The 23,401-nt window shown below is 39.4% G+C and overlaps 1 protein-coding gene across 1 annotated transcript in view; it reads left to right on the top strand.

Moving 5' to 3' along the window:
- Positions 1-2,591: 2,591 nt before the first annotated feature.
- IKZF3 (IKAROS family zinc finger 3) overlaps positions 2,592-23,401 on the top strand; it is a 59,646-nt gene continuing 38,836 nt past the window's right edge. Inside the window, exons 1-2 of the mRNA XM_068530178.1 lie at positions 2,592-2,640; positions 5,026-5,127. The gene's annotated coding sequence lies outside the window, so the exon portion shown is untranslated. The remainder of the gene's footprint in view (positions 2,641-5,025; positions 5,128-23,401) is intronic.

Below are 23,401 nucleotides of genomic sequence, written 5' to 3'. Positions count from 1 at the left end.
CGAAGACCCAACACAGCCATAAATAAATAAATAAATAAATAAATAAATAATTTAAAAAAAAATTTGTATTTTCCCTACCCTTATGCTTTGCTGCTAACATCTAATGGGTGGTGTGTTAAACTTTTAAAATTAGGATAGAATGTAAGTACAGTGACTATATTTTTCAAAACAATAATTGGAATATGTCTGAAATATAGTATAGAATATTTGAAATCAGTGCTATCCGGAGCAGTTTTGGGTATATGGTCACCATTAAAATAAAGAACAGGGACTTCCCTGATAGTCCAGAGGTTAAGACTCCGTGCTCCCAATGCAGGGAGCCCAGTTTCGATCCCTGGTCAGGGAACTAAATCCCGCATACTTCAATTAAGAGCCCGCATGCCGCAACCAAAGATTCTGCATGCCACAACTAAAGATCCTACACCCCGCAACAAAGAACCTGCACGCAGCGACAAAGATCCTGCATGCCGCAACTAAAGACCTGGTGCAGCCAAATAAATAAATAAATAAATATTAAAAAAAAAAAAAAAGAACAAAGGAGAGTTTCAATTTCTTTCTTTCTTTTTTTTTTTTTGGCTGCACGGGGCTCAGTAGTTGTGGTGCATGGGCTCAGTTGCCCCGTGGCATGTGGGATCTTAGTTCCCTGACCAGGGATCAAACCCATATCCCCTGCATTGGAAGGCATATTCTTAACCACTGAAGCACCAGGGAAGTCCTGAGAGTTTCAATTTCTAGTAATAGAAGAGTACCTCCTATTGAACCAAACTTCCAACAGATAACAATTATAGGTTCTGGACAAAATATGAAAAAAATCTGATACCTGTTACCAACTTGTTTTTATGGCTTTTTTGCCCAAGGGCAGGCCCCAGTTTTAGCATCAGGGTGACCAAAACTTGAGTAGATTATCCACAGTTTTACTAGCTTGAAAAACGATAGCAATCACGACAGTTGGGGGGCAAAGGGGGAAATCCTAGAATGGAGAGGGCAGAGAGGGCTTTTTGTGTATAAATTCTCTGGCTGGACCAAATCTTTAGCTAATCCTTGAACTACACATGTATGGGTCATACCCTGAGCAATCCATCAGAGGTGAAAGTAACTGAATAGAGATTTACACTTCTGCAAGAGTGACCAACTTATCCCAGCTTCCCTGAGGCTGTGAAAGTTCTGTGGTCTGGGAAAATCCTCAATTCCCAAGTATACCGGGACAATTGGTTATGCTAGCTGCTGCCCACCACAAATGAAACAGAATTTGAGTTTAACTACATGCTTTAAAAAGTAAAATAAACAAAGAAAAGATCTACATGCTTCAAAGGAACATAACAGACTCCAGAAATTCTGTAATATCTTTATAATGTCCAGGGTACAATGCAAAATTTTTAGGTTATAGGAAGAAACAAGAAAATGTGACCCATACTCAAGAGAAAAGGAAACCAAAGGTGACTGAGCCCAAAGTGACATAGGTATTGGACAAGGATGTTAAACAAGTATAATAATTATACTCAAAGATGCAAAGGAAAATATGCTTGTAATGAATTAACAAATAGGAAATCTAGCAGAGAGACTAGAAAAAAGAACAAAATGGAAATTCTAGAACTAAAAATTACAATATCTGAAATAGAAAACTCACTGGATAGGCTTGACAGCACATTAAGATGAGAGAAGAAAGAGAAAGTGAACTTGAAGATTTATCAATGAAAATATTCAATCTGAGCAACAGAGGAAAGAACTTTGGGGGGGAAAAGAATAGAACCTCAGGGAACTGTGGGAAAATATGAAAAAGTCTAACATACATGTAAATGAAGTCCTAGAAGAAAAGGGGCAAGAGAATGGAGGAGAAAAAGTATTTGAAGAAATAATGGCTGAAAATTTCTCAGGTTTGCTGAAAAACATAATTTTACACATAAAAATTTCGGTGGACCCAAGTGGGATAAATGCAGATAAAACCACACCTAGACATATCATAGTCAAACTGCTAAAAACCAAATGTCAGGAGAAAATCTTGAAAGCATTCAGAGAAAAAGAATACATATATATAGGAAGACAACAATACAAAATATCACTGACTTCTCATCAGAAACAACAGAGGATAGAAGATAGTGGAATGCCATCTTTAAAGTGCCAGAAGAAAACTGTCAACCCATAATTCTATGTCAAGTAAAAACAACCTTTAAAATTGAAGGCAAAATAAAGATATTTCCAAATAAATGAAAACTAAGAAAAGTTGTCATTCACACAGCTGCCCTACTAGAAATGCTAAAGGAAGCTCTTTAGACTGAAGAGAGACAATACCAGATAGGCACTCAGGTCTTTATGAAAAAATGAAAAGCACCAGAAATGGTAAGTATGTGGGTAAATACAAAGTACTAATTTGTTCCTCTTAATCTCTTTAAAGTATAATTGCTGCATGGATTCCTTTTATTCTCCTTGAGGCATATTTTAGGGAGGATAAAGAGAAAGAATTGTCCTGCTCTGAAGAGGAAATCAGCAACTAAATCTTCCAAAATAGTATCCTTATTAAATTTAGAGTGCTCAAATCTGAAAAAATTTACTGTAAGTAGCTAATATTTGTAATCCTTTTCTTTTCAGATATAAAACCAAACGTGGAACTGAAAAGCACTCAAGAGCAGTCTGTGCCCACAGGTAACATCAGGTCTTTCCACTCTAAAAATACACCTTTACTGAATAGACCAAAGGAAGAGGAATATTCTGATTGCAATAAAAATGCTATGGAAATGTGTTGGGGAAAAAATGTGGTTTTCTCTTCCTGATACAAAAATAACATATCCATTTAGATCATATAAGTTCTTTGGCATCACAGAGCCAAACCATCTACCTAACGTTAATCACTGGTTTTTTATTTTCTTTTCAAATCTTTTCAACTGATTGGTTTGAATAAAGACAGTTTTTGTTGAATAATATAGTAGCTTATATTTGAACAACTTGTGCTTTTCACTCAGGAACAGTGGTCAGCAAACTTTTTGTACAGGGCCGGAGAGTAAATATTTTAGACTTTGTGGGCCCTATATGGTCTCTGTTGCATATTCCTCTTTATGTTTTTTACAATCCTTTAAAACTGTAAAAACCATTCCTACCTCCTGGGTCCATACAAAAACAGACCATGGCTAGATTTGGCCTCAGGCCACAGTTTGCTGACTCCTGCTCCAGAATAAACTATAAACATTTAAAATAATCTATTTCCTAAAAATAACTTCTGTGTTTTCTCCATTGATTAACTCACTTTGTTTGAAACAAAGCTTTTGCTACATTACAAAATTTACCACTTAAGTGCCTTGTTATATTACTGTGAGTTGTAACCTTATGTTTTTTGGTTTTTGACTTTTTAAAATTTATTTATTTATTTATTTATTTTTGGCTGCATTGGGTCTTTGTTGCTGCGCGCGGGCTTTCTCTAGTTGCGGCGAGCCGGGGCTACTCTTCGTTGTGGTGTGCGGGCTTCTCATTGTGGTGGCTTCTCTTGTTGTGGAGCACGGGCTCTAGGCACGCGGGCTCGGTAGTTGTGGCATGTGGGCTCAGTAGTTGTGGCTTGCGGGCTCTAGAGCACAGGCTCAGTAGTTGTGGCGCATAGGCTTAGTTGTTCTGTGGCATGTGGGATCTTCCAGGACCAGGGCTTGAACCCGTGTCCCTTGCATTGGCAGGCGGGTTCTTAACCACTGCACCACCAGGGAAGCCCTAACCTTATGTTTTAATTGAACCTGTACCTCATATTAGTTGTTCAGGCATGCACTTTATGTCCATTATTTCAGGCTTGAGAAAAGTAAACTATTTAGAGTCTTACTGTCTAAGAGTATATGTTATAATATGCAGAAAAGAGAAACTTTACCTATAAATCAAAACCTGAGTCCATGATGACCACATTTTCAGGACCTCTTAGTCATGGATTTTATGTAATATGTTTCCATTTTACTCCTACATGCCAGTAAAATGTCCTGCTCCATGTGTTCAGTCATGCCTGCAGCTGAAAGGAAGCCCCTGCAGTTTCTAATCACCTCTCTTATTTCAGCCCCTCCTTAGTGCCACAGGATTCAGTGTCTTTATTTGTTGCATGTAATAGATTCTTGGCAAATATTTTATTGAAAATTGGGAAGGAGTTTGATAGCAAGCGGGTATCTTTTCTGTTCATTTCTTTTGTTATCATCTTTTTGTTAAGCTACCATGCTTATATGTGAAATAATTCCAGCTACGTCATGCCTTCGTCCTTACTTCTAATATTATCAATATTTATTGTACAAAATTATATTTTTGTTAAACTTGATTTTTGTTAAGTTTGCTGTTTATTTAACCATGCTTTTATTATGTCTACTGCCTTTTACTTAGGAACTCCCATAACACTTTTTTTTCCCCTTAATCTCGTCTCTGAGTCTACATTATAGGCCTGAGTCTTGCATTATAGTTGTGCGTTTGTTTTATCTACATCTGTAAAGTATAAGCTCCTTGAAGACAGGAATTATAACCTATTCATATCTGTAGCCTTGTCAACATTTAGTAAATGTTTGATGAAATAAAGGAATTTGGGAGCCAATATGCTTTCCACAGAATCACATTTATAATGTGAACAGAAAGGGAAAATAGGATTTGGTACAGAAGCTTACAGGCTTCCTCTCAGGAAAGCATCTTTCTCAAATTGAGTTATGCCAGTAGTTTCAGACTCAGTATTTCTCATCACTATATGTTAATATTTCTTGGTCTTAACTAGCAATAGCAGCCTACCGAATATTCTGAGATATACCAAAGGAGAGAGAATTTCAATCCAAAGGAACTTGAGTGCATTTTAACTCAGGTGAAAGAAATAGTCAAGAAAATGATGTCTAATGGAAAGGCACATGAACCTTGGGCATCTTTCTAAACCTCAAGAGTTTTCACATATATCTTTCTTGGGTGTATGTGAAAGCGATATTGTCTATCACTAAGGGATTGGGTGAAGCTGAAATAGGAGTCTTACTTAATACATGTTTATAAAAATCCTTTGAAGTTGACTGCATAGTTAAAATTCTTCTTATCTCCTAGAAGGTTCGGTGCTTTTGCATGACTACGATTTAACCAAACCTCATGAAACAGAAAATGTGGATGGTACAGAAGGCCCAGCCAATCAAGATGAAGACATAGGAGGTGAGCCGTAGTGTATAGACCAGAAACTAAAGGTATCGTTCAGGCTCAACATGGAGAAGAAATCAGGAAATCTCCAAGGAAAACTTGCATTTGTGGGTTGAGTTGGAAGGAATTCAGTTTTGTTCACTTTACAAATATTTACATTTAATAATTTGCTACAGGATGTCAGCAGATTTTGAGAATTTAAGGTGCTTATTCAGTGTTCAAGTTATACTAACTTCTTTTTTTAAATTTTTTAAAATTAATTTTTATTGGAGTATAGTTGATTTACAATGTTGTGTTAGTTTCTGCTGTACGGCAAAGTGAATCAGTTATACATATACATATATCCACTCTTTTTTAGATTCTTTTCCCATATAGGTCATTACAGATTACTGAGTAGAGTTCCCTGTGCTATACAGTAGCCTCTTATTATCTATTTTATATATAGTAGTGTGTATATGTCAATCCCAATCTCCCAGTTTATCCCTCCCCGTCCTTCCCCCTTGGTAACCATAAGTTTGTTTTCTACATTTGTGACTCTATTTCTGTTTTGTAAATAAGTTCATTTGTACCATTCTTTTTTAGGTTCCACATATAAGTGATATCATATGACATTTGTTTTTCTCTGTCTGACTTACTTCACTCAGTATGACAATCTCTAGGCCCATCCATGTTGCTGCAAATGGCATTATTTCATTCTTTTTTATGGCTAATATTCCACTGTATATACATACCACATCTTTTTTTTTTCATCTTTATTGGAGTATAATTGCTCTACAATGCTGTGTTAGTTTCCGCTGCACAACAAAGTGAATCAACTATTTGTACACATATATCCCCATATCCCCTCCCTCTTGAGCCTCCCTCCCACCCTCCCTATCCCACCCCTCTAGGTCATCACAAAGCGTCGAGCTGATCACCCTGTGCTGTGCAGCACCTTCCTACCAGCCATCCATTTTACATTTGGTAGTGCATACACGTCAATGCCACTCTCCCACTTTGTCCCAGCTTCCCCTTCCCCCACTGTGTCCTCAAGTCCATTCTCTATGTCTGCATCTCCATTCCTGCCCTACCACTAGGTTCATCAGTACCTTTTTTTTAGATTCCACATACATTCGTCAGCATATGGTATTTTTCTCTTTCTGACTTACTTCACTCTGTATGACAGACTCTAGGTCCATCCACCTCATTACAAATAACTCAATTTTGTTCTTTTATGGGTGAGTAATATTCCATTGTATATATGTGCCACATCTTCTTTATCCATTCATCTGTCGATGGACACTTAGGTCAATTCCATGTCCTGGCTATTGTAAATAGAGCTGCAATGAACATTGTGGTGCATGACTCTTTTCGAATTATGGTTTTCTCTTTATATATGCCCAGGAGTGGGGTTGCTGGATCATATGGTAGCTCTATTTTTAGTTTTTTAAGGAACCACCATACTGTTCTCCATAGTGACTGTACCAATTAACATTCCCACCAACAGTGTAGGAGGGTTCCCTTTTCTCCACACCCTCCCCAGCATTTATGGTTTGTAGACTTTTTCATGATGGCCATTCTGACCAGTGTGAGGTGGTACCTCATCATAATTTTGATTTGCGTTTCTCTAATAATTAGTGATGTTGAGCATCTTTTCATGTGCTTTTTGACCATCTTTATGTCTTCTTTGGAGAAATGTCTATTTCGATCTTCTGCCCATTTTTTGATTGGGTTGTTTGTCTTTTTGGTATTGAGCTGCATGAGCTGTTTGTATATTTTGGAGATTAATGTCTTGTAGGTCGCTTCATTTGCAAATATTTTCTCCCATTCTGTGGGTTGTCTTATTGTATTTCATTTTTAAAATAATATGTTTATTTTACTCTTTTCCATTATAAAAGTAATACATGTTCATGATAGAAAGTTTGTATGGGATATTTTCCACCAATTCTCCAATTCTCCGGACACCAACTGGGCATCCAGCAATTCAATTCAATTCAATTCTTATGCTAACTTCTAGAATTAGTGCAGAACCCGCAGGTTAAGGTCTCAGTCCCACAAGACTGCCCTCACTTCAGACACCACTTAAAAGTACCAGGTCCCCAGGTTACCTGCACTTCTGTCCAACTTGACTACAAATTCAGGATTTCCCACAACCACCCCCACCCTCAGGTTTGATAATTTGTTAGAATGACTCACAGAACTTAGGAAAGCACTTTACATACTATTACTGGTTTATCATAAAGGACACAACTCAGGAACAGACAAATGGAAGAGGTGCCTTGGGCAAGCTATGGGATGGGAGGGTGCAGAGCTTCCATGCCCTTTCTGGGCACACCACCTTCTAAGCAGCTTGATGTCTTCACCAGACGCTCTCTGAATCTTGCAGTTCAAGAGTTTTTATAGAGCTCAATCTCCAGTCCCTTTCCTGGAGGTTGGTGGGTGAAAGTTCCAACCCTCTAATCACTTGGTCTTTCTGGTGACCAACCCATCCTGAGGCTATCTAGGGGCTGCACCTTAAGTCACCTCAGCATAAACTCAGGTGTGATTAAAAGGGGCTTGTTATGAATAGCAAAAGACACTCTATCACTCAGGAAATTTCAAGGGTTTTAGGAACTTCGTACCAGGAACCTGGGACAAAGACCAAATGTAGTCTTTGACCATGAATCTCTTACAGCAAATGCATCACAGAAGTCAAAACATACTGGCACATTACTAGAGTCACACTCAGTCATTAATTAGTCCAGTCCATCATCATAGCATATGAAAATGTCTTCTACGGTGAGACCGCTCAGATTTGCAGACTTCCATTTGATCTTGTCAGGTTCCAAATGCAGTAGTGGTCTCAGCAATACATGGCTTCACCTTTTCAAGCATCTGGTATAACTAAGCTAAAACACAATATTATTCCCTTGCCCTGAGTCTCTATTGAGATTGTAATATAATATTGGATTTCCTTCTTTGCATAGCCCATTGATTCATTCCTTTGCCCTCAACTACTATTCCTCCTTCTCTCCATTTATTTATACTTAAACTTTTCCACCTTTAGAAGGAACTTTAGATTCAGCTACTGTGATGTTCTAGATTTCAGGCAACAATACTAGTCTAGTAAGTGCCTCCCCGTGAGTTCACTTCTATTCATGTAAGGTAGAGTTACTTAGGTACAGAACTAGTGGGCTATTTTTACCACCAGGCAGTGGCTACTTTCAGTGTTAACCTTAATTTTGCCAAATGGAATGAAGACACAACCTGCCTTATCAGGCCTTTAGGAATTCTGACATAACGGTTTAAAACTATAGTTACAATTTCTTGCTTAGGAATCATCCCTGTTTCTGGCACTTGTAGTTGCATCCCTGGTCCTGTGACTACAGGGCATCAGATAGGAAAGAGAAAGTTGAGGTATGTGGAGAAGAAAAAAAAAGTATAGTTATCATACCAGTGTCCTCTCTTCTTGGAAATAATCATATAGTCATACCATCATCTTCCTCCCATGGAAGAAATTACATAGTCATACTAGCAGCCTCTCCCCACCGTCTCTTCCCCAGATCCACCAGAAAAACAGAGGAGTCTATCTAGTGGGGACAACACTGCCTTAGCTCCTCTTATGTTGAGTGTGCACACACACTCTTTTTTTAAAATTAATTAATTAATTTTTGGCTGCGTTGGGTCTTCGTTGCTGTGTGCGGGCTTTCTCTAGTTGCGTTGCTGTGCATGGGCTTCTCATTGCAGTGGCTTCTCCTGTTGTGGAGCACCGACTCTAGGCGTGCAGGCTCAGTAGTTGTGGCGCACGGGCTTAGTTGCTCCGTGGCATGTGGGATCTTCCCAGACCAGGGCTCGAACCTGTGTCCCCTGCATTGGCATGCAGATTCTTAACCACTGCGCCACCAGGGAAGTCCCTGAACACACACTCTTGAAGACATATAAACCAACCTTTCATGCCTACATCTCCCCCTGTTTTAAACAACCAATGTTTCAACTGCCTGTTCCAATTCCCTATGAAACTATTATTCTGAGGAGAATATCTCTCTGCCTACTCATTATTTGATATTATGAGCTGTAAAGTGTGTTCCTTGCTCTGAATAAATGTGATTTGGTGGTCCAAATGGGTGCAATATCTTATGTTCCGGTTCTTTTATAGTACTTGGACCATTTGCATCTACCACCAGCTAAGCAAAGCCCAGTCCAGAGTCAACGCCTAGTCTATCAAAACCCATTTGTAGCCCACTGGGGCTACTGACATTGGTTCAGTGTAATCCACTTGCCAGCTGTGTGTGGGGTCTTCCCCCTGAGGAATCTTCCCCATAGCCATCTGCAGCCTCTGTTTTTCTTGTTGGCATACTGAACAGTTCTTGTTGGCATTTTGAGCCTCAGAGGGTACAAAAGGAATATGTCCAGATTCAGCCCTCTGCACTGCTTTGGTCCCCAAATGTCTACTTATTTCATGGACCCAAGTGGCCACCTCAAGCTAATACCCCATAATATCCGTGGATGATTGGTCATCATCCAATCCAGGAAGGGGTTTCTTCTGTTAGGCATCAACCTGTCCTACTTTAATGTACCCGTCCAATTCCCATAGTGATTTCCATACGGCTATGGTCCATATGGACATCCCTTTAATAGACCAGACTTCCATAGCCCTCTGCTTATCGGTATGGCCAGACCATTGGCCATCACTCATGAGTCAGGTAAAACCCAAAACATGGAGGCTTTCATTGTTGTTCGATTCTTCCATCCCTGTTAGGTAAACAGCATGTAATTCATCCCACCAAACTGATTTGTTTTTACCTTCTTCAATCAGAGTGGTAGTCTTCCAAACAGGATATTGGCCGTTTACCTTGGTGATTGGTAAATCACCTTTACCTTGGAACTGCCATCCATAAACCAAGCAGCGTTTTGTTGGTCAGTCAAGAGCTGTTTATAGGGCACTGTCCAAGTGACGATAGAATCCGGCAGCTCCTTACACAGTTCAAAAGTCAGTCCTAGGAGAAAAGAGCCTCCCTGCTTGTGAGTATCTCCTGCTTACATTCCCCTTGTAGCACAATCCTGTATAAACCATTTGCATTTTATTATGGAACTCTTCTGGGCATTGCCCTCCCCATTAGAGCATTTTTCTGACATCTCCTAAGACGTCATGGGTGTTTCAGATATTAAGATTATTTTTTGTCCTGCAATCATAGGGGCAGTTTCAATTAATGTCTGATATCAGCCTACTAATTGCCTCTCAAATAGAAATTCTCTATTCCATCCTCCCCATAGTTATCACTGGGAAGCACTCCCAGGCTTTTGCCGTAAGCCCCAATCTATGTTCTACATAGAGCTATCGCACAGAATTTGTCCGCACCAGCACTCCAGCTTCTCTTCTACACTCTGTGGACTTGGGCAATCTTATCCATCCTCATTCAGCATGTCCAATTAATATCGCTTGAAGGATAGATTTACATGCCTCCTGTTTTACAAAGTAGTTCCCCAGTCAGACACAATTTCCATACCCATCATACATTCAGGTAAAAGAGGTACAACCACTTCGGACATACCAATTTTCCTCCAAACTTTCACCTTAATCAACCAACCCTTATATTCCTTTTTTTAAAAATTGAAGTATAGTTGATTTACAATGTTCTATTAGTTTCTGGTGTACAGCAAATTGATTCAGTTATACATATATATACATATTCTTTTTAATGTTATTTTCCGTTTTGATTTATTACAAAACGGATATTGAATATAGTTCCCTGTGCCATACAGTAGGACTTTGTTGTTTATCTGTATTATATATAGTAGCTTGTATCTGCTAATCCCAAATTCCTAATTTATCCCTCCCCCACCCCCTTTCCCCTTTGGTAACCGTAAGTTTCTTTTCTATATCTGTGAATCTGTTTCCATTTCGTAAATAAGTTCATTTGTGTCATATTTTAGCTTCCACATATAAGTGATATCATATGTATTTGTCTTTCTCTGTCTGACTTACTTCACTTAGTATGACAATCTGTAGGCCCATCCATGTTGCTGCAAATGGCATTATTTCATTCTATTTTGTGGCTGAGTAGTATTCCATTGTGTATACATACCACATCTTCTTTGTCCATTCATCTGTCCATGGACATTTAGGTTGCTTCCATGTCTTGGCTATTGTAAATAGTGCTGCTATGAACATTGGGGTGTATGTATCTTTTCGAATTATAGTTTTGTCTGGATACATGCCCAGGGGTGGCATTGCCGGATCATATGGGAACTCTATTTTTAGTTTTTTGAGGAACCTCCATACTGTTTTCCATAGTGACTGCACCAATTTACATTCCCACCAACAGTGTTGGAGGGTTCCTTTTTCTCCACACCCTCTCCAGCATTTGTTATTTGTAGACTTTTTATGATGGCCATTCTGACCAGTGTGAGGTGGTACCTCACTGTAATTTTGATTTGCATTTCTCTAATAATTATCTATGTTGAGCATCTTTTCATGTGCCTGTTGGCCATCTGTATGTCTTTTTTGGAGAAATGTTTATTTAGGTCTTTGGCCCATTTTTTTTTTTATTGCAACCCTTATATTCCTAACTGTAACCTCCATAGGACTTCATCAACAGGTTTTGGTTTTACAATATTAGGTAAGAGAGATGTTCCCCAGTTGGACATAATATCCATTCTCATAAAACATTCAGGTAAAGGAGACACAATTTCTCCATGTAAAGCTTGTTTAAAACATCCCAGTTTTCATCCAAACTACCACCTTAATCCTATCAACCCTTACTTTTCTATATTCTCTCAATCTAATCGGAGCCCCCTTTAGGGCTTCACTAACATGTTCTGGTAGCACAGTGCATGAGGTACCCATGTCAGGGAGTTCCAGAAACTTTTCTTCTCCACCCCCCTGACTATTTTATCTCTTCATGTGCAAAAGAATTTGGGTCCCTAGTGAGAGGTTGAGCCAGGGGACCCTGGCTCTTTTGTTATGACAAAGATTAACCTGCCCGTTGCCCTAGGTGATTTCAGGTCAGATTTCTCATTGCAATCTTTGCCTTCTAGTTTTTACACTGGAGTGAATTGAGTGGATTTCTTCAGGGCCCTTTAAAGTAGAGGAACTAGCAGGGGGTCCTTTTGGTCCACCCAACTTTCTATAGTGCTATATTAAGACCGTTGTTTCAACTCTATCAATGTCCATTTTATTTATCCCATTTCTTGATAACTATCTAAAGATTTTCATCCTGCTGAAATGAGTCCTTTAACTCTCCCCTCTCTTTTTCTTCTTTATTTTGGCCCTATCAATGTTTCCTTTATTCATTTTACTTCTTGATAACCATTTACAATTTTCTACCTTGATGGGACAAGTCCCTTGACTCTCCCTTCTGCCTCTCCTCATTTTCTTGTTAATTAACCTAATGTTTTTATTAGCATCTGAAAGACACAAGAGAGGAAGCTGAGACAGCAGATTCAATAAGGCTTCTCAGACTGTTGCTTGATCTGGAAGCAGTAATATTAAATGGGATGCCCATGCAAAAGAGGTCCCCTGTTCTGTGTTTTCTTAGATTCTGTATTTGTCTTTTTGGCATCTATTCATCACAGGGCCAGTTTTATTAACTATATTTTCTTATTTTCTGTATATTTGATGCTTTGATGTTTGGGGACCTTACAGACCCAGGGAAAGACTGCCCTTCCCAGGGATAGCTAGTTCTTAGAGACAGCAAAGGACTTGGCCAGGAGCATGCTTTTCATATATAAACCAACCAATCCAGAGTCCATACCCCCCAACCATCTCCTTATCTAAATCTCATGAACTGAACTAATATTTCCCCTGTCTGAAATCAATCCAGGGCCAAGTAGCAGACAACTAGAGACCACTCCTGTGTCCCAAAGCCTGCTGGAATTATTCAAACCAGGCAGTCCTAAACTGTTTATCCTGCCTGCCTTGCCTTTTCTCGGAAACTCCAGTGAAGGCTCTAGCCTAGGATTTTCCTTCCTCTTTTCTGCATCCTGACTGACACTGGTGCTTCCCCCTGTGGCCCTGTGTGGTATGTGGTGACCCCCTCTATGGACCCTGTGAGTATAATAAACTTCTTCCTTCCAGACCTTGTTCCCATTTCCTCCTGTGGCTGCACCAACTTTACCATACTATTTACAACATGTACATGCGTAGAACACCCCCTTAATCCACAGCATTTACCAAGACCTGGGTAATAGGCATATTTAGTGAGTGACTATCTTGGTTATCACAAAGTCAGTCCCATATGGCTTACATATGAAACATATCAGCTGCTTCATCTGGGTTGTTCTACTTGGCACTTATATAGGGAGTTGGACAGTCCTCTTTCTCAGGGTAGACAGACCTTACAGTGGCTTTTATCCAGCCAACCAGGCTGACCATTCCCTCAGGAAAAACGTGCTGTGTTTGTGGATCATGTATAATCATCTGTCATTGTTCCGTAGTGAGCTGTGGGTCCTGGATCAACCCAGACATGCTCTTCCACTCTGCAGCATTCAAAACTAAAGACAATGCCCCTAAGTTAGTCACGCTCACAATCCATTTTAGTAAAGGTTCTCCATGAAGCTGATGATACTGATTCACAAAATAAGACAACTCCTTCACACCCTACCCCCTGGTTTCAGTAGTTTCTTGGTTTTGCCTTCCCGCCACATGAACTACCTTCTTGGTGACCAGAAGTCTTAGAGGTACTCTCTACTGTTCCCACATAATTTTTCCTTTTGGGGGAATCTTTGAGCCTAGTATCTGAAGCACAAACCAACTGAAATCTGAGCTTGGTTTATCATCAAGGTCTGACCCAGAACTCTCTTTTCATTTCATTTTGGCTTTGCAGATAACAGTAACCAAGGAATTGTACATTTTGCTTTTCTCTTATTAGTTGGCATTTCTACACATATCCAGTGAGTCAACTTCCCAAGAGTTGGATCCACCTCTGAATACCCTTGGTAATTTTACTTTTAGTAACTGATCACAGCACAACTGCTGCTCCATAACACGGGTGACCATGTAGCCAGGAATCAGAGGTTCTTCATCCCCTGCTTTTTCTTCCTTTTTCTTCCCAAACCATATGTTTCCATGAGCCAGGACTATTCTAGCAAATCCCACTCATGACACCTATTGTGGGATGTTTCCAACACCAACAACTGATTCTTCAGACACCAATTCACCATCAATTCAATTCTGCTACTGACTTCTAGAGTTAGCGCAGAACCCACAGGTTAAGGGCTCAGTCCCACAGGACTGTCCTCACTTCAGACACCACTTGAAAGTACCAGGTCCCCAGGTTTCCTGCACTTCTGTCCAACTTGACTACAAATTCAGGTTTTCACACAACCCCCACTCAGGTTTGATAATTTGTTAGAATGACTCATAGAACTTAGGAAAACACTTTACATACTATTACTGGTTTCTCATAAAGGACACAACTCAGGAACAGCCAAATGGAAGAGGTGCATAGGGCAAGCTATGAGGTGGGAGGGTGCAGAGCTTCCATGTCCTCTCTGGGCATACCATCTTCTCAGCAGCTTGGTGTCTTCACCAGAAGCTCTCTGAATCTTACAGTTCAAGAGTTTTTATAGAGCTCAATCTCTAGTCCCTTTCCTGGAGGTTGGTGGGTGGGGCTGAAAGTTCCAACCCTCTAATCACTTGGTCTTTCTGGTGACCAACCCATCCTGAGGCTTTCTAGGGGCTGCACCCTAAGTCACCTCAGTAGCATAAACTCAGGTGTGATTGAAAGGGGCTTGTTATGAATAGCAGAAGACACTCTTATAACTCAGTAAATTTCAAGGGTTTTAGGAACTCTGTGTAAGGAATTGGGGACAAAGACTAAATACATTTTTGTGTTTTACCACAGCTTGGAAAGTTCATAGGAGTAGAAAGAAAAAAGAAAAACCCACTTCTATCCTACCACCCAAATATAGTCTGTATTAGCATTATGGAATACTTCCAGGCTTTTTTTGGAATTTTGAGCACTATATTTATATTAGCATTGCAAACATTTTATACTAATATTTATGTTGCTAAATCTTATCACTATTGCTTTGTGAATATCACTCAAATCTCATCTTAATGTCATTTCTTCAGAGAGACTTTCCTTGACAACCCAGTTATTTTAATGCAGTAGGCTATTTTAATTCTCTGCATGGCACTTTGCAACGGATAATTTTGGAGTTTTATTTGTTTATTGTGTCTCTCCCTCCACCCTTCATGAGCCAGGATCTTGAGTTTTCTTTTTCTCTCTAGGTATTTGCAACACCTAGAATAGTACTTGGCCCATAGTAGATGTGCAGTAGATATTTGTTTCGTTAAAAAAAAATACACACACACACATACACACACACACACATTTTTTTCCTTAAAGGAAGAAAAGAAGAACACAAAAATTGTTTCTCCAGGTCTTCTTCTTTTGTCTTAGATTCTTAAGGACCAAGAAATGGAGTTCTATGTCTAAAACTTCTGAGACTCAAATCACAGCTTCAACTAATATTCCAGCTCTGCCTAGCTATACATTAATTTGTACCAGTTCTCAACCACAGAGACTGAAAAATGCTGCCTGGCACAGGATGTGGTCATTTGTGCTGAGGAAAGGCATATGGTGTTCTACCAGCTTCGTGAAACTTTTTGAAAGTGACATCCATGGAGTCACACTCAGAAAGAGGCAAATGATAACTGTGCCTTTGGCTGGCATTCTTCCGAGTTAGGGTTTCTGAGTTCTGCTAGGAAACATCATGAAGTTTAGGTTTGAAATGATGATCCCTATACAACTTTTGGTCTGGGAATTTATAATTTATGTTAGAATTTGTTCTGAGTTCAGAAGTAGCCTATGAGTTTTATGTTTTCAGCTAGTCGGGGGGAAAAAACAGATGAAATACTCAAGTATAAACAAGAAACCAAATAATTCCATTCAACAATAGGAATTTGAAACAAATATTATTAAAAGCCATGTGGTACAGCACTTCTCTAGGAATCCATACAATAGATTCCTGGCCTCTGTGTTTTGACCCTGCTCCAGAAGTGCTTCCAAGGATCAACTTCAACTGCTGTGACGCCTATGCCGTTTCTATCACCTTACCTCCAACTACGTGTCAGTGGATTAATGGGATACCTGTGTATTTTTCTCAGTTGTTAGGGGTCTGGGAGTGTCATGTAGTTCCTGGTAGAGACTAGACGATACAATCAATCATTCTAAATAATTTGGAAAAGAGAAGAAACAGTTCTTTCTGCTAAGCCTGACTTAGAAAAAAATGAATAGGCTAACTTTAGCATTGAAAAATTAATTCATCATTTCATGATTAAGCTCCAAACTGATTACTGTACTGTAATGTAATATAATGTAATGCTGGCACTTAATCTGGGTCATGTATCTGGGGAAAGGTTGTTACCAGGCCTCTGCTTTTTCAAAAGATATAATATGATCAGTATATACAAATTATATATGCTAAATTATAAAATAACAGAACTGAAAAGTAGCATTACCTGGTAAAAGTTATATAATAATGTATCTTAATATGTATTAAGGCACTTCTGCCATATTCAGCATAGGGAAACATTAAGACTAGAATTAGGATTATACTTTTAAAGGTAGTTAGGGAAATTTAGCTATAATATAATAATGATTATAAATAACTTTAAAGTATGCTTTAGAGGATCTTAGTCTGTTTAAATTTAGTGGAAGCATTTTTTAATGTCCCCTAAAACGTTTTAGAAACTAAGACCGGTCATGGAATGTTTTAAATTCAGAATAATTGCTGTCATGTTTAATTTACATATTTAAACATATCATGTGCATCTTTCTAATTTTCCAACTCTTAGAAAATTACCTTATAGAAAAATTAGAAACACTTTATTTTTCTCTAGTGGAAAGGCAGACTAAATTTTTAGAGGGAAAAGTCTTTACCCAACTAGAATTGTTGTTTGAGAAGCAAAATAAAATATTTGGAAAAAAAACTTTTTAAAGGTATAAACATTTAAGTTAAATTTACTTGTTTCCCATAAGATAAAAAGATATTTTTGGAATTCCCTGGTGGCTCAGTGGTTAAGAATCCGCCTGCCAATGCAGGGGACACGGGTTCGAGCCCTGGTCCAGGAAGATCCCACGTGCCACAGAGCAACTAAGTCCGTGTGCCGCAGTTACTGAGCCTGAGCTCTAGAGCCCGTGAGCCACAACTACTGAGCCCGCATGCTGCAACTACTGAAGCCCGTGTGCCTGGAGCCCGTGCTCCACAACAAGAGAAGCCACCGCAATGAGAAGCCCACGGACCGCAACGAAGAGTAGCCCCTGCTCGCTGCAACTAGAGAAAGTCCGCGTGCAGCAACGAAGACCCAGTGCAGCCATAAATAAATAATTAATTTTTTTTAAAAAAAGATATTTTTATCTTTTTTTTTTAACAATATATTCCTAGGAACCTAGTGCAGGAGTTGGTAAATTTTTTTGCAAAGCGCCAGGTAGTAAATATCTTGGACTTTGTGGACAATACGATCTCTGTTGCAGCTTCTCAACTCTGCTGTTGTAGTGTAAAGCAGCTGTAGCAGATACAGAAATTAATGCACATGGCATTCAATAACTTTATTTATAAAGACTGGCATTAGGGGCTTCCCTGGTGGCGCAGTGGTTGAGAATCTGCCTGCCAATGCAGGGGACACGGGTTCGAGCCCTGGTCTGGGAAGATCCCACATACCGCGGAGCAACTAGGCCCGTGAGCCACAACTACTGAGCCTGCGCGTCTGGAGCCTATGCTCCGCAACAAGAGAGGCCACGATAGTGAGAGGGCCGCGATAGTGAGAGGCCCGCGCACTGCGATGAAGAGTGGCCCCCAGTTGCTGCAACTAGAGAAAACCCTCACACAGAAACGAAGACCCAACACAGCCATAAATAAATAAATAAATAAATAAATAAATAAATAAATAAATAAAAATTAAAACAGCCTTACTGAGGTTTAAAAAAAAAAAAAAAAACTGGCATTAGTGATAGAATGCAGGGGTGGTTAAATGGTTGTTAACTGTAAAATTCTTTCAACTTCTCTGTATTTCTGAAAATTTCATAATAAAATCTTGAGGGGGGTGAAAAAACCAGAAAAAAAAAAAAAAACTGGCAGTAAGTGGGTCAGATTTGGCCTGCAAACCGTAGTTTGCCGACTCCTGGCCTAGTGTATACATTTATTGTGTGATGATGTAAGAAAGCTTTTGGACCTTGAAAGGAACAAGGTTCATGTAAGCATATCAAAAGGGCATCAATGGGGAGTCTAACACTATTTTTTTTTTTTAAGATTTATTTATTTTTGGCTGCATTGGGTCTTAGTTGTGGCACGCGGGCTCTTCATTGCGGCGCGTGGGCTTCACTCTAGTTGGGACGGGTGGGCTCCAGAGCATGCGGGCTCTGTAGTTTGTGGCACGCAGGCTCTCTAGTTGAGGTGTGCCAGCTCAGTAGTTGTGGCGCACGGGCTTAGTTGCCCCGCGGCATGTGGGATCTTAGTTCCCTGACCAGGGACTGAACCCACATCCCCTACATTGGAAGGTGGATTCTTTACACTGGACCACTGGGGAAGTCCCTAACACTGTTATTTTTAAAATTAGAAAAATATACATCACTAACAGCTCTGTTTATCATACACATATACTGTGGGTATATCTCTGCGCCACTATAACTTATATAAATTAATTGGTCACAAATAAAACCATATGTGGATTCAGTGTTGTGTTTACCACTTAGTTGGTTCCTCCCTTCTTCCTGAAAATTTAAACCTAGTAGACTGATGCACTGGAGATATTTAAATCAACTCCAGTTTGTTTCCTCCATGAGGACTGCTTGCACTGTCCCAGCTCCCCCAAGTGTGGTCTTAGAGCTGAGTTTTTGGAGTGTGTTTAATTAATACTTATTTAAGCCTAATTATACTCTATCCACCTGGAATTGTTTGTGCATGACAAACTTTCATCCCATTACATTACAAACTTTTTGAAAAAAAGAGCCCTAGTAGCCCACGTTTACATCTTTCTAAAAATACCTACCTAAGAAGTGATATAACCCATCTAGATTTTTGAAGAGGCTGAGAGTTATTTTTCCAGCCTGGTCATTGACTCCTATGAACAATTATTATTTCTCTTCTTAGTAACGACCAACTCCAACTGTTGTCAGACTGGTCTTGAGCAGTAGGAAATAACCCAGGGTTCCCCAAGTCTTTATGTTTGTTTAGCATTGAGTGAGTGCTGGGAGTATCATAGGCACTTCACTGAATACAGAGGATATTGAGACTTTCCTGTGGGATGTAAAATGTCACTGAGATACTGTAATGTCAAAACCAGGTGTTAAAGCAATTATAATGTATCATGAGAGAGAGAATATCTTTATGGCTTGTATCTGGCCTGTGTTCACAGAGGAACAGAATAAAATAAAGCCTCTGGAGATCAGGGTTAGAGGTAAGATGTGTTTTAACAGTAGTGTACCCAGGGATATAACTAGGTAGAGATGACACACCAGATGGTGGAATATCATCCCAGCGGGGCCCTGTGAAAAAGAAATGAAGTTAAAGGCAGAATGACTGAGGTAGAAACTCACAGCTTTTTGTTTCAGTCCTTCTTCCTCTGAAATTGGATCCCCATCTTTGCCATTTCCCACTTAGAATAAGGAAGGAAAGATTCTGTCATTTGTATGTATGTTTTGAGTTTTTGATTCGCCATGAATATGCTGATGGCATTTCTTTTCTTCTTTGAATAATTAGGGAATATGAATTTGGCTATCAACACCCTGCATTTAACATGATACTGGCTTCCATTTTTCAGCATTCCTAACAACCAACCACCATCTTTTTCTACTTACACTGGCAGTTTTTTCTGGAGCTGCTACTGGGCAAAAAGTACACTATATATCTCAATATCCATCAGCTTCAGCTGTTTACCCTGCTTAAGTTGCACATTTACCGTTTGTATTAGTTTTCTAGGGCTTCTATAACAAATTACCACAAACCGGGTGACTTAAGCAGCAGAAATGTATTCTCTCACAGTTTGGGAGCGTAGAAGTCCCAAATCAAGGTGTCAGCACCATCATGCTCCCTCTAAAAGGCTCTAGAAAAAGAATCCTCCTTTGCCTCTTTCTAGCTTCTGGTGACCCCCAGCAATCCTGGGTGTTCCTTGGCTTGTAACAGCACAACTCTAATCTCTGCCTCTGTCAACACATGGCCTTCTTCCCTGAGTATATCTCTGTATGTCTTCTCCTCTTCTTATAAGAGCACTAGTCATTGGGTTAAAGGCCCACCCTCATCCAGTGTGACCTCCTCTTAACTAATTACATCTACAATGACCTGATTTCCAAATAAAGTCACATTCTGAAGTTCCTGACAGACGTGAACTTTGGGGATACATTCAGCCCACTACACCCTTCATCTTCAAAATCTTTACAATCGAATATCAGATATACCTGATTCTCACTGTGAAATAGATTTCTTTTTAATTAATTGTACAGTGGTGATCAATTAGTGTATTTATTTAATTATTCCTTTGTGTAAGAGTTAGGATTGTGACTGATTCCATGAAAAAAGTTGAATCTGATAATTTTTTGAAAGGAAGGCCTTAAATTTTCTCTATGCTGATACCTTGTGTGATGCTTAGGTCAAAGATAAGAACTTTAATTAGAAAGTTTGCTGAAAAAATAATTCTCCCCCCCTCAGGAGCTAGAGCTCCCATCCCCAGTAGTTTTCCATGTCAGGGTCTCAATATCTTTTGAGGTGTACAACTTTTTTGCACTCATGAGAAATACAGACTATTTTGATGCTTCTGAAAGTGGGGGGGAAAAAACCAAGCCACATTTGTGGTTTATGGATGCTAATTACTGCTACATTTAGATATGTGAAGGAGGGTCTATGTCTGGAGGGAGCTGGGAGAGACTGTCAGCCTCGCCTAGGCGCTCACTGAGGTTCTAGCGGTACTGCTCAACACACGCAAATACATGCTTCAAAAGGAAGTGCCGTTTTTTATCAAAATATTACATCTCTCAAGCCCAGATCAAGACCTGTCGCTCATGGGATGCAGGGGTTATCTTACAAAATCAGCAGTGCTTTGCTGCAGAAGTTCACTCACAGGGGATTTCTGTAAGTGCTCACAATGGGCAGAGAGGCTTCACGGCTCATACTGTGTCAAACGGGTAAGTTCTGTTGGTGATGAAACCCAGACACCTCTCCTTGACTTTTTTTTTTTTTAAGCAAAAAACACCCGGATTCTTTTTTTTTTTTTTAAACCAAGCTAAGTGGCACAGTGAACTAAAAGGAACTTACAGGAAGGTATTTGGCATCTGCAAAAAAGGAATGTAGAGTTGTAATAGTTGACAGAAAAATAGGTCTGCCTACTGTCCTTAGTGGGTCCTGCAAGATTCTTTCCCTTTCCTTTGACTTTCTTTTAACCGTGGAGCAATAGTACTGGTGCCTCCTTGGGGTGGAAGCAAGATGAATGAAATAAAAAAAAAATGTAGATTCCAGTCCAGTTGGTTAGCAGTACGTGTGAAACACCCATTTGTGCCCGCTAACTCTCATAGTATCTACTCTTGCCAAGTGAGTTCGGCCACTCAGACTAAGTTTGGCACACAGTGTGGTGAACCGGGCCATTGTGTACCCTGGTACAGTTTGGTAACCACGTGAATGCACCCTGCTGAAGGGTAAGTTAGGAGTCCCAGTGGTGTGCCAGAGTCAGCTCATAACCACTTGTTAAATTTTCAGTGAGCTGGCTGACTTCACATTGACGGCTTGAAACGGGCCGTGGTATTTATACCACTGACATCAGCAAATGCTATGAAGAAGCCCTTCCCTGCCTCTGAGTGGGTTTTTAAGCATTTACCAGCATACCACTGGACTGAAGACTGAATGAAATCCTGTTCTGGCTCACTAGGTCACCATTTTTCATGATTCGGCAGAGGGTTTTTTTTTTTTTTGGTAATTTGCACAAAGGAGAATAGTGTTGGAGAAGAGTAGGTGAGATATCTCCACAACATAGTAGGCACGATCCAGAAATTTTATCCTTAAGGTATGGGGGTCACGTTATGACAAAGTTAATGAAATATAGGAGGTTTTTGGTAGCTACTGTTACAAAAAGCACAAAGCAACAACAGTGAAATTTAGACTAGACACAACTGATCGCACATTAAACTTTAAAAGTTTCAAATAATCATGAGGCAGTTACTTCCTACCTAATCCCATAACATAAGAATTTTAGCTTGCTCCTATCAGAGAAGGGAAGAAGAGTGAACAGCTGGAGGCAGTCACCAATCCTGTTATATTCAAATTGATATCAATACATATTGCATTGTGGTGAAGTCTTACTCTACTTCATTGATCCCAAAGAGTTGATGACATGGCAAGGACAGTCTTTTTTAGTCTCATTCTTCTTTTATGCTGAAGTTTGGGGTATACGGTAAATGCTAAATATTTACCCATTTTTCTTTCTGCCTTTCCATCCAGCCATCCATTTATCCATTCATCCCCTGCACTGTTCCCAAGTGCTCACTAAATAATTGTCAATTGATTAAGTAAAGTGAAAAAGAACATGTGAGTACATTTTGGCCTTGAGGTCTTCTTTAGCAGTGTTCTTCAAACTGGGATAAGGGGAGACTTTCCAAGGATTACATGGATGTGGATAATTTTAAGAGAATCAATCTCCAGGTCTTCACCTTCATTATGTTCTCTTTCCTGAAGCAGGTCTCCCCTATAAGGCTGTTGTCTTTGATGTTCTTCTTTCCCACCTCCCCTTTCACAGTGATCCTTTTCCACTTTGTAAAAGAAAGGGACCTCTCTCACCCATCCCAAATTTTACTTCTTTGCCCTAAAGTGTAAATATTTCCAGGATGCCAAATAAAGGGTCAATTAGATAATTCCTCTTATCAAAGTTTCATAAAGGCGTGCCCCCCTCCATCCATCTCATTTAGAGGTGCATTCCCAGCAAGTTTTTTTATATTTAATAATTATTGATCAAGATTTATAGCATACATATATTGTTTTCATCAATTGTATGCTAATAATTGTAATGATAACTCAATCCCGAAGAATTTTTAACACATAGCACTTCATAAAAGTATTTTTATTTATAGTTGTTTTTCTTGTAGAGACATATGATAGGATGAGCAATAGAGGACTCAAGCATAAAAGACTAGCACATAAAGGTAAAATTCTATGGGAAAAGAGAAATGGAAATAGAAGTTCAAGGAGAAATTTTCTCATTTTTTAAAGCTTATTTATGTATTTTTAAATTTATGAGGGAGTAAATCAAATCACTATCATTTATATTCCATATGCACCCATTTGAAAGGGTGCAATAACAGTTTTAACCATCATTATTTACAATGAACAAAAATGTGTTTTTGTT

Source organism: Eschrichtius robustus, chromosome 20 (genome assembly GCF_028021215.1).
Source record: "Eschrichtius robustus isolate mEscRob2 chromosome 20, mEscRob2.pri, whole genome shotgun sequence".
Classification (NCBI taxonomy): domain Eukaryota; kingdom Metazoa; phylum Chordata; class Mammalia; order Artiodactyla; family Eschrichtiidae; genus Eschrichtius; species Eschrichtius robustus.
Note: the sequence above shows the minus strand (reverse complement) of the source record. Positions and strands in the feature narration are given on the sequence as shown.